This window comes from Sceloporus occidentalis, unplaced genomic scaffold (genome assembly GCF_023333645.1).
Source record: "Sceloporus occidentalis isolate IW3139 unplaced genomic scaffold, rSceOcc1.0.p SCAF_12, whole genome shotgun sequence".
In the NCBI taxonomy this organism is placed as follows: domain Eukaryota; kingdom Metazoa; phylum Chordata; class Lepidosauria; order Squamata; family Phrynosomatidae; genus Sceloporus; species Sceloporus occidentalis.
In genome coordinates, this window is record NW_028316992.1 from 18,046,723 (window position 1) to 18,058,010 (window position 11,288).

Here is an 11,288-nt window from a genome sequence, read left to right on the forward strand (position 1 = left end):
CTAGGTATTGAAATTGCAGGAATCCCTGTATAACTGGGGAAGATTATCATCTACAAGTTTCATTCTGGATTTTATCTGTCTACAGCTTCTCCACCCCCACCCCCACCCCCCCCCCCCACTCTCTTTGCAAAGTTGAAAAATTGAGATCAGTTAGCACAAATGAAAGTGCAAACAGTTTAGTGGGAAAGGTTGGAGCTTGAAAACAATAGCTGGGGCACATCATCCCATTCTGTAAAAGCATACTTTTCTGGAACACCGTAAAAAATTACTGAGCTGATCTTCATAGCTCCAGAATGATGTTGTCAGGGTTTTTTTAATACTAGAAACACCTCTTTCTTTTCAATATATATCTTTCAGTGTATGTATTTCTGTTCCATGTGTGTTTCTCTCAGGGCTGAGAGCATGCTGTAACTTTAGGATGTCCACTTAGTGCAGTGGGATGAAGCACAGTCATGAGGGTAAATTTTTCAAAAAATTGAATCTTTGAAGCTCTTGAAACACATTCTGTATGCATTCTGGTGTTCTAATACATATCTGATCATGAGAATGATGTATCATATTATGTTGAATCCAATCCCAGATCTCTGAATTTTAAATTACATTGCATTATTTCTATATATCTGCAGTTTATGTGGGCTGAACTCTATGTTACCTCCAACTTGAGCTTCAAATGTTGCTGTCTCCTTTGTTGTATTTTTCCATAGCCTCTAGTCCCTTTTAAGGGTTTCTCAATTTCATTCTATCTTCAAATTTAATTAACACCATGTTAACACTTGCTTCAAAATTGCTAACTCATATCTTTATGAAAACTTGTCTGTCAGTGAAAGCAGTCACAATGCACTGCATACTTGTCCTTGTTTGGAGTACTGCTGTTCCACGCTCTTTTAAACATGGGATAGATCTCATAATGAATACAGAGTTTCTTCAGATTTTGCAGCTGTGGATTCATGAAAGAATCAAATTTTATGTGTATAAATGTTTGAAACAAGAGATTTCAAGGACTATAGGCACATCCAACAGAACATTAAATAATTATAAAGGATGCAGTGATGTGCTAAAATCTTCAACCATGTCAATAAAGTTGGGATCCCACATTGTTAGCATTTTCGGTCTGTTGGCCACCATTTTGTTTTCCATATTTGTTGGCATATTTTTGCTTCTTTACCAGGAAAGAGTTTGTTCCAGACACCAGAGTTGCCACATCTCTTGGGGGGTCAGGATGGTCTTTCTATCAATTCTTCTTCTTGCTGAACTGGAAAAAGCCTAGGCTGGCCACCAGGCTGGCTACCAGGCATCTGCTCTAGCTGTGATAAATCTTCCTTGGAAAACACTCAGGGGGTGGGGGAGGCATGGCAGTAACAAAATTGAAGTGCCCAGATGTTGCCATAGATGTGTTTCTTCCTGAGGGGAATGTATAACCATCTATATCAATATTTATAATATTTATTTATAGATCTATAACCATCTATACAAATATTTATAATAGACATAAATGGCAACAAAAGAGTCTGTTCATTCCCATATAAATATCCTGGAACTCCAAGACCTGAAAATGTTTAAGTGGATTGTTATGTAACCTGTCTTGTCTTTAAACATTATCGTAAGTTAAGTGACCAGAAGATGATAAAGGTGACTCCAGATGGAACCCAGAATTAGTTGAGAAGAATGCTCAGTGCCTTAGTATAAGAGATAGGGGTGGGGAACCATGACTGTTTCAGTATTAACAAAGATATTGAAAAGCTTTGAAAGCAGACAGACACACACTCACACACACATACACACACCTACATGTATTTAACGTTTCTCCCCCTAGTCCTGTGGTGGTGAACCTATGGCATGCATGTCCTCTCTGGCACGCAAAACCATTTTGGAGGGCATACGGAGAGACAGGAGGGCAGGGAAAGAGAAGGAACAGGTCAGTGCCTGTTCCTCCTCTTTCCCCTTACTTTCCCTGGCCTTTAGCTGTCTCAGAAGAAATCCTGCCCCCAGAAATCCCAGCCCAGAAGTTGGAAGTCCCACCCCCAGAGGGTAGAGATCCCACCTCCTGGAAGTTCTGCCCTGATGTGGAATGCCTTTGAGTTTGGGCACTCAGTCCCTAAAAGCTTCGCCATGATTGCCCTAATCTAATATTCAACTTACATATTTCTGGTTTTGTATGGCTTTTGAATCAATTGCAGTCCCAATTTCTAACCCTTTCACTTTATCATCTGCAATCTTTTTCTTTTGAGGATAGGACAAATCTAAACTTGCAATCAGCCACAATATATGCTTGTGTGTGCATTACTGCATGCACACAAAGATCTGTGTGCATGCTTAGCTGTACTAAGAAGTACCTCTGAGGAAGGAATGAATGAGAAACTTGGTGTATAATCTGGAAGGAAAGAAATCCCAAACTTATCTATCAAGTACATTGGAGTCTAACCAAATGCCATGAGCAATCCAAATACAGTGGCCTGACATTGCCACTAGCAAAGAACAAAGTGTTTTCTGCAACTGAGACAGCAAGAGTGGAGAGAACCTTTAATCACTGCACCCTTACCTTTCTTTGGGAAAGGCTGGTAACAGACCTGTATGAATTGGGAGATCAGCACTATTTGATTGTCATGAACTGCTGTCTCAAGTATCTGGAGATAACCTCATTGTGAAATGTTAGCTTCAACAGGATTTTTTATTTCTATTTTTTTAACAAATGAAGATATATTCTGTTTATTTTGGTAAGGCAAACCAGATGAACCTGTGACTGAGAGCACAATCCAATTAACAGTAGTAGAAATTCAGTCAGGGGAGATATTTTGCAATTGTTACCATGTTACCACTAGCTCTCAGTACCCTCAAGCAAACAGGCAGGGAGAGCAGTTCAGCTTTCAGAGAAAATCTTATGGCATCATGACCTACATATTACCCCTTAGGTTACAGGCCAGCACCACTGGTATCTACTGAATGTAGCCCAGCAGAACTGGCTAACCAGAGGATAAATCAAAGCATCTGTTCCAACAGTAGAAATTTATCTGTTTATTTGAAATGCTAATTTACCACCACATTACCAAATGTTGTTGGATGGTTCAGTCAATAAAATAACTGATTTTACAATAAAACCAAATAAATCAGCCAAAATAATGTCAATATATTTAAATATTAGAATGCTAAGAGCAGTTAATAAAACTTAAACAGGAAGAGTAATGGGCTAAATAATCTCATTGCAAACTGGCTTGGCCAGCTCTGGAGTTGCCTCTTCAGGCTGTCAAGCTAAGAGAGGTTTCTGTAACTGACACAATTCAGTACTCACAGATTAGCAGTCTTAAAACCAAAACAGAAGGGTTGCATGGAAGGTGATGAAGAAAGGATATGGCAGACTTTAGCTACTGGGGGGGTGGGGGGTGGTTGAGGGAAATACCCAAATTGTACTCTGTTAAGATCGCATAAAGAAGACTTACCAGAAATTGATTGCTTCTTCTTACATCGGGGAAAACTGTAATTGTCAAATGCTCAGACAGCACTAAAAATAAACAAACAAGGGCTAAATCCAATATTAGTCCCAATGAGAGTAGACTCATCAATATGAATAGGATTCATTAATCACAACTTAATCAAGTCCCATTGATTTCAATAGGTCTGCTCCAATAATGACTAACATTGTCCAAAGTTATCTTTATTCTGAAGAGAAACATATTAACTAAGGACTGAATCCCTGTCACTTGATGACTGCACATCTGACAATATGTCTCTGGCTGTTATTGTGCAGTTATATAACCAAGCACCAGATCAGATTCAAAGTATACATGCTCAGTATTTAGCAGATCAGGTACACTTATAGTTTTGCATGTGGGACCAATTTGCAATGCCCACATGGTAGGATGATAATATGAATGCACATGGGATAATATGATGATAATATGCATGCACATCAACCAGGAAAGCATCCTCATAAAGCATTTAATGAACTTTATCCAGAGGTCTCATGCATGAAATCCCATCAATGGGAGTGCAACCCATTGCTATCTATCCCCCCCTCCCCCCAGTTATTTGGCATTTCTGTATTTTTCTAACTTAAGAAATATTGATCTTGATCTTGACCAGCTGGGGCAGAATGTTCAACATGGTAAGATTTTAAAAAATGATCTTCGTCAGTTTAAAAATATACAAATGTGAAAGTGAAGAATAGGCATGAATAATTTTTTTCACAATGAAATGTCAAAAACAGGGATTCCCAAAGTGACCTAGAGACTGGTATGAAGAAGAGTGAATAAACCGCATTTTCAAGTCATACCCAATTATTCAAGATAGTGAGATCTCAAAGATAGTTGCAAAGGATCATTCCAAAACTGAATAATATGGTAATACAATATGATTTAGGCATTGGATCCACAATCTGATGAATCAGAATCCAATTAAAACAATTTGACTTTTGTTCAGGCAATTTTGGGCAAGAAATTTAGTGTGGTGATGTGAACCTGGAGTGTAACCAAAATGTGCAACTATAAAATGTCACTGTTGATATGCTTTGGAACACAGCATCTCCACATTTCACAGGCATGCTGATGGAAACACCTGGGAAGGAGTTTAGGTAGGTTGGTACTGTACATCAGATGCCAAAGAAAATCCCCTGGAGACGCAGCTTTTTGAATTGAGAAAGTCATTAATAATTTATCAATACGGTCTTGATGGGACACAATATTTAGGGTTTTTTTATTTATTAACTCACATGTATTCTACCCTATATTGGGAGGTTTTAGGAAAGTATATCATTTAGTCAGTTTTAAAGAATAAATAACAATACCGATTTTAAAAGATTGCTTAAAACATTTTTAAACAATTTTAAAAATTAAATACATATTAAATCATTTATCAGTTAAAAACAGAATATTTAGAATCAGTTAAAACTATTTAAAATATTTCTGACCATAGCACATGTGCAAACTGGGAAAAATTATATTCTAATTTGCAAGGAACTTTCTGTGCAGTGTTTTATGCCATGTTTGTGCAACAGGGATGAATGTGGGCAGGCATACCTTGTTATTCAACCAATAAGTTGTTTGATAAACTGCATTATTTTCAGTAAGACAGCCATAGTCAGAGTTTAATGATGAAAGCAATACATGGTCTTTGGCAAGACAGTCATATTCAGGGCTTTATGAAAAAAGCAGTACATGATCTTCTGCAGGAAAAGCCATATTCAGACATGTATGAAGAAAGCAATGACAAAGGGAGCGGGGCAATTCATGAAATGAAAAATACACATTTTAAATTCCTGATGAGGTATTACAGTCTGGAATGGTGCAAATGTTGCTTCTCGGCCTTGCCCCTGCCTTCCCTTTGCTCTAGTATGCCCTCCCATTCCCATAATCTCAGCTAGCAACAGGATCCCTGTGGGATAGCAGGAGAAGTGTAGGATGAAGCAATGGTGTTCCTGCACTGGGTGATGCCCAGTGTGGGGAGAAGGACTTCCAGGGGATGGGACTTCTGGTCCCAGACTGATGGTGGAGTTTTTTGGGGGGGCCACAAAAGCACCTGCATGGGCTGAAGAGAGGTCCGCGCGGCCCGGAACAGCACCTGTGTGGCCCCAGAAACTCCTGCATAGCCCAGAGCAGTGCCTGTCCAGCCCCAGGATCTCCTGAGTGGCCCAGAATGGCACCCGAATGGCCCAGAACGATGCCCTCATGGCCCTAAAGGGTGCCTGCACAGGCCCAGGAGCTCCTGCACAGGCCTCAAGAATGCCAGCACAGGCCCCAGGAGCTCTCACGCAGGCCAAACCAGTGCCTTCAGGGGGCAGGGAGCCGACCGGTGTCACCCCCCCCCTTTGGGGAGCGTCACCCTCCTTCTGGGGTGTCACCCGGTGTGTGCCGCACACACATATACACCCCAGTGATGCTACTGGGATGAAGTGTGCAATATGGTGCATACAGCCAGCACGTTACAATCCTCAGGAAATGGTAATTCCCTGCTATCCTGTCAGAGGTGAGTTTAAGATAGAGGGAAGCCTGTTTTGGAAATGCTGGGACATTTCTAGGAAACTCCAGATATTACCAGCTGTATTGTCTTGCTTAAGGTATTGAATACCATCTTTTAAAAATTCAGCTAGATATAATAAACCTCTTTATTTTTTTCCAACTCTTTTAACTGTGGTTTTTACTTGCTACCTCTGTGCTTATAACATACCAGTACAGTACTTTAAAAACTGTTTAATTTTGTTGGTTTTTTATTTTTATTTTTCTTAGCTTTTGCAAATTACAAAGAAATCCTGACAAAAGAGCCTGGAAAAATTACCTTTTGTACTACAGCTTTGAAAACAGTTTAGCCATTTTATGCACTGGCCATGCTGGTTGAGGTGCTGATGTTTGAGAACCGTACTCCAAAATACTAACTTTTTCAGGCTCTGCTTGGCACTATACAAATGTTTTCAATACGTAAAACACAGTCAGCTATAGGACGTTTCATAAGGGAAACATTTCTAAGGCACCCCAGAAGATAATGGGGTGGTGAAAGAAAATGAGTATAGATAGATATCCATGTCAGAAAATGCAAGACACTATCCTTCTTCTTGGCTCAAATGTTTGCTAACTCCGTTTTTCTTTAACTGATACAATAAGGACTGTGTTGGCATCAGCTGCATTTGCTGGGCTTCGAGATGATATCATAACACAAGTGGCCAGAACAAAATGCGACTACAAGTGGATTGTGAAGTAATCTATTCACCAATTAATTAATTTGCACCAATTCCTCTGATATCAACACTGGCTCCATTGTCGTTGGTTGTTAGACTCCTTGTTGATTCATTGTTGTGGAACAAAAAATGACCACCAGAGCATTAGGAACCCATTGAAGGAATTCTTATCCTGAAATGAACTAACAAGTCAGGGGATAGTGTTCTGTTCTCTGAACATTTTCTAGATGTGAGGGGAAATGGCAGTGAGAAGAAGCAAGTAGATAGCGTTTTCCACTGAGATGGGAAAGGTCCTTTTGAAGGAGGTCCACTGGGGGCATCTTGCTGGAACCAGCACCTAAAACGAACATCTGTGCAGTATAAAGCTTTGAGATTCATGAAAGTCTTTAACTAGGACTTAAACTATTTAAGTGAAATAGTGAGAAATTTCAAGTGAAGCAAAAGGAACTGAGGGAAAGACTACCGGAATTTCTTAGGGGAGTTCCACACATTCCTAATTAAAATGGATTTAGTCCAATTGACTTCAATAGAAATTATCCATTGATATTAATAAGCCTTAAAAACTCCAGCTAAACTGGTTGCAGCTTCAGGCAGTGACAAATATCTCAAGCCAAATAATTATTACTACAGAAAGATTACATTTTTGTGTGAGATAATGGATTAATTATATTAAATTAAAGTGTGTAGTTTTGCCCTGAACATCGAATATTTTGCATATTTCAAAAGGAAGTTACAAATATGGAATTATCTGTGCAATAAATCCTTAAATGGAAAATTTGGAATAGATAGTCTGAACTGAATCTATAGAAAGCTGCTTATTTTCTGCCCCATTTCCCCACCTGTGGATTGAACATGATTCCCCATGTGCTTTATTTAGAACACTAAACAAAAAGATCTCTGGTATAGAAATGCAAATTAAATTTGAATGGTCAGATCCTATAGTACTCAAAAGCAAATCCACTAACATTATTCCCAGGAAATTAAGGATATGGGTGCAGCCTAAATTATGTTATTACTATGCTATATTATGTATTTTCTTGTATTGTATTTTTATTATGTATTTTGATCTTTTGTATTATTATTTTACTGCTATTATGTAGTACTGTAACCATGTGTGTGTGTATGTATGTGTGTGTGTATTTTTGTATTTTTCTTGTTGCCTGACTTGTAATCCACCTTGATTCTGCAAGGAAAAGATGGAATATAAATACATTGTATTATTATTATTATTATTATTATTATTATTATTATATTCCTCAAATAACTCATTTCATTTCATGTGTATACTCAAGGCTGATTACTTTTTATAAATGTCTTTATTTTTTTCCAGGTGATGCAGTATTGTTTCAATTCATAGCCCAATAGTACTTTAATATTTGGATGATATCTAACTATAAAACCCAAAGAGGTTAACTTTCCAGTTGATTCCTAAAGAAAGGGCCTAAACAGTTAATTAGGATAGCATGGACCAAGCCCATGTTATCCTGCCCCTCATTATAAGTGCCTGGGCTGGTGCAGTGATAGGTGAGTGTTTACATGCCTGACCGCCCACCCATCTGCCACTGTGCCAAGGACCCACTACCACCACTTACCCCATACCTGCCTCTGCCATCATGTTTTCTCAGAAGACCTCAGTCCAGCCCATAGGGGTGAAAACAGAGTGCCTGGCTACACCTACTTATCCAAGTGCCCCCATCTGATGTCTCAGGCCTCCATGGAGGTCTTCTGAGAAGACACAATGGCAGAGGCAGATATGGGGTATGCAGGGCCATGAGCCAGCTGTTGGCACAGAATTTCAAGGACACCCAGTAGCAAGCAGCAGGTCTATATGTCATGGGCTAAGGCCCCCTTGGGCTGGAGTTGGTTCAGAACCACCTGGTCAGCATACAGTCATGCCAATCCTGGCCTGGGGCTAATGGCCTGTGTCATTCATATAAGACAACACAAGGCTAGGGGGAGCACGGGCCTTTTGGCCCATGCATACAGGTCCTTAGAAGTGTAGGAAGTTGCTTTATACTGTGTAATGGCCCAGCTAGCCCAGTACTGTTAACTCTGTATGGAAAACAGAGCAGGGTCCTCCATCAACCACAACAGGGCTACAATAATAACTTTTCCAAGCTCTGGTTTTAGATGATGCGCAGTTTCACAGAAACCATCAGCCTCAATAGAGGCATTGTTTCCTGACCAAGAAGGAAGATGGGATGCCTTTTCTAGAGAACTTGTCCTCTGCAGTTTTATAGTAACTGATATTTAAAAGTGTGTGTGTGTGTGTGTGTGTGTATTCAATTAATCAGAGATCAAAAGGTTTTATATTGATTTATACGATGTATTAACTAAACACTGCAGCCCCCTTTATATTTCTTTAAATAGCTTTTCCAGTGACAGCTAAAAACAGTGATTTATTTGACGCATGAATTCAATTTTGGCTACTCCAAGTAAAATTGCTCAGAATTATAACACCACTGTGTTGATTTATACTAGTCTGAATGCCCTACTAAGAGTGAGAACATTCAATGGAGCCTTACAAAATATATCCCTTTCTTACCAGTTACAGCCACTTGTTGTGTAAAGTCTGTGTACAGTCATCTGTTTATTTTTGACATGTGGCTGGAGGGGTGGAGGGGGGGGGGGAAGAGGAGCTGTGTGAACGTTTACTCTGGCTCTGTCATTTTGCATTGGACTTGTGGGAACAGATCACCCTTTGTTGTTAAAATGGCAAGTAGGCCTGCTATCAAGTTTAAAACAGAGTTATCAAGAGCAAGAACTTTGTGTTCTACTCTGCGAATCCCGTGGGATTACCTGTGATCTTCCTTTTTACGTTTGTTGCCAGCTTTGCAGCAGTTTGAAGAGGAATTTCTTTCCCATGAAAATGCAGTAGTGGCTACATAACTCTACAAGTTATTCCTCTTCTAACAACAACAATAACAACAAGCAAAGCCTATCTTCCCAGTCCTTCCAAAACCTCTTAATTCTCCAGTCATGAAATATCAAAACGGCAAATGCAAACAAAAATAATATTTGGACTCTTGCACCCTAGACAATTATAGTGCAGTAATTCCACTTCAACTGCCATGACTGCCTTTTATGAATTGCTTCGATATTTAGTTAGATCAGGCTAAAAGAGGAGGGTGCTCTGGCTGAGGAATTTAAAGGCTGCTCCCTTGACCACCAGTCACAGGATTCCACAGTTACTGTGGTGGCTTAAGTGAAATCTAGTGCTATAACATTGTCTCCCATTTTAACTGGCATGGCAACATCCTATGGAATCCTGAGATTTGCAGTTCAGGGAGGGTCATTTAGAAATCCTAGCCAGGGAGCTCTTAAGCCTTATCTAACTACTAACCCCAGAATTTCACATGTTGTTGCCATAGCAGTTAAAATGGAATATAGCATTATAAGAGTGTAGTGTGATAAAGATATAACTGTTTAGTGTGAAAGGGCTCAAAGCTAGCCTCTGTGTGTGTGTGTGTGTGTGTGTGTGTGTGTCTGTCTGTCTGTCTGTCTGTCTCTCTCTCTCTCTCTCTCTCTCTCTCTCTCTCTCTGTGTGTGTGTGTGTGTGTGTGTGTGTGTGTGTGAAAGAGAGAGGGGAGAGAGAGAGAGAGAGAGAGAGAGAGAATGAAGATCACTGTACAGCATCTGTATTACATGGATAAAGTCCCCGTTTCAATCCTTGGTCCTGAATACATATCAAAACATCTTGCTATTTAAGATGAAGACGGATCCATCTAGATGATGTACAGAAGGTGGCCGGAGTGCCAGTTGAATTTTACTTCAACATGCTCTACCACACCTTATGTATAAGGCCAGGATGGGGGACTAAGGGCCTGAACAGACAGGCCAAAATAAAGCTGCTTTGGGTCACTTTGGAGGTATGCTGTTTAAACGCTGCATGTGTCTGAAGAGTCTGGAAGCCACACCAAAGCCATGCTCCAGTCCTTGGTGAAGTTTCTAGCCTCTTAAGATGCATGTGTCATTTAAACAGCATAACTCCAAAGTGAGCCGAAGCAGCTTTATTTTGGCCTATTTGTTCAGGCCCTTCAATAATCTTGTGTAATGTATACAACTCTATGCTCCAGCAAACAAAAGCAGCTGATGAATTTATAAGGACAAGAGGTGGAACCTATAAACATTGTGGCACATGGAGGGAGGGAGTTAAAGTGGACAACAATGGGACATTTGAGTCAGATAATTACACTGTGTTTTAATGGAGTGGCATTAATAGTGAGGAGAGATGTAGTAAAAGCAGTCAAAAGATATAATGCAAAGTCTGACCTAATCATGTCAATAAGACTTGAGGGAAAACCCATAAATATAACATTAATCCAGGTTTATGCCCCAATTACAGAGGCAGAAGGGAAAGAAACTGAACGTTTCTATGCTGGAGTCCAGCAGAAAATTGATCACTCACCAAAACAGGACTTCTTGTTAATCACAGGTGAACTGAATGCAAAAATGGGAAACAAATAGTCAGAAAGAAGGCAGTAAGAAAAGAGGAAGATCACATTCCAGGTAGATACTCATTCAAGGAAGCCACAACTCTGAGTCTGCAGGACCTTAGCAATGCTATTGATGATAGCGTGACTTGAAAATCTCCCATTCATGGGGTCACCAGAAACCAAACTTGACT